We start from the raw sequence: 1135 nt of genomic DNA, 5'->3' as shown, positions 1-1135 counted from the left end.
GCGCTTTGCATTTAAGAGGCTGGTACCTCGCTTTGGAACGATCGAGAGGACATCTGGTGTTCTTATTGGCGGTCAAGGATCATTTGCTCGTTTCTTGAAATTATTTCTGTTGTTGAATTTGTTACAAAAATTCTTTCTTTCTTTTTTTAAATTGACGGTGGATTTTAATTTGATAAATTAATGTAATTAGAAAGAGAGAAATAATTGTAATATAATATTTATTTGAAAATTTACTTCGATTGAAGCTATCTTCTTTGAATTAGATGAAGGGTATATGGAGAACGGAGGCAAAGGATGAAACGCTATGATTGGCCCCTCCCTCCTTAATAGCTTTGAACGGCTAATTGATTTCAGACGATCTATAATCTGTACTATAATTAAAGCCGAAGTTTCTGTTCATGATTATTTCTCCGACTATAAATCATGTCAAATACGATTCTTCTAATCTAATATTAATTGTTTTATCGTATGCTTTTTATTACGACACTTCTCTCTTTTTCAAAAGAAAAAAAAAAAAACATTAATTCATTACGATCTATTAATTAAAAATAGAACTAAAATCAAATTCAAAGACGTGTACAACGCAACTAAAGAAACCTAAAATAGGAATAATTATACTCATCGGTCCAAAGATGATGATACGATCGATAATATAAGCTTACCTCTGCTCGCGAGGATTCTTCAGTGATGTTTCGAGCGCGAATTACGCTTCGATTCCCGATAGCGACATCTCTTTTTCTTGACATCTTGCAGCCGCTCGTGGCTCTTGCTGGGCGGTTACACGAGCGGACAGGAAGAGAAGGTGTGAAGAGAAAGGAAGACAGGGAAAGGGAGGAAAGATCCGTGGCACAGAGAGCAGGTGGCACGTGAAGTGAATGACTGGAGGGACGATGGTGGTGGCTGCTGGTCCCGAGACGGAGAAGGGGAGAGAAGGTTTACCGTGAGCGAGGTGTGTAACTCGAGTGAGCGGATAACGCGAGTTTGGTGAATGAGGCGAATGAAGTGAAACGCTCCAAGTCGACGGCGCGTGCAACGAGTGGGTGATACGCTTTCTAATTATCGAGATTAATCCGACGGGAAATAGAGACGGCCGTGTGCCAGGATCGCGCGCTTTGCTCGAGCCATGCCGTTCTCT

The sequence above is a fragment of the Apis dorsata genome, unplaced genomic scaffold (assembly GCF_000469605.1).
Source record: "Apis dorsata unplaced genomic scaffold, Apis dorsata 1.3 scaffold_162, whole genome shotgun sequence".
Taxonomy (NCBI): Eukaryota; Metazoa; Arthropoda; class Insecta; order Hymenoptera; family Apidae; genus Apis; species Apis dorsata.
This window is presented reverse-complemented; position numbering follows the sequence as displayed.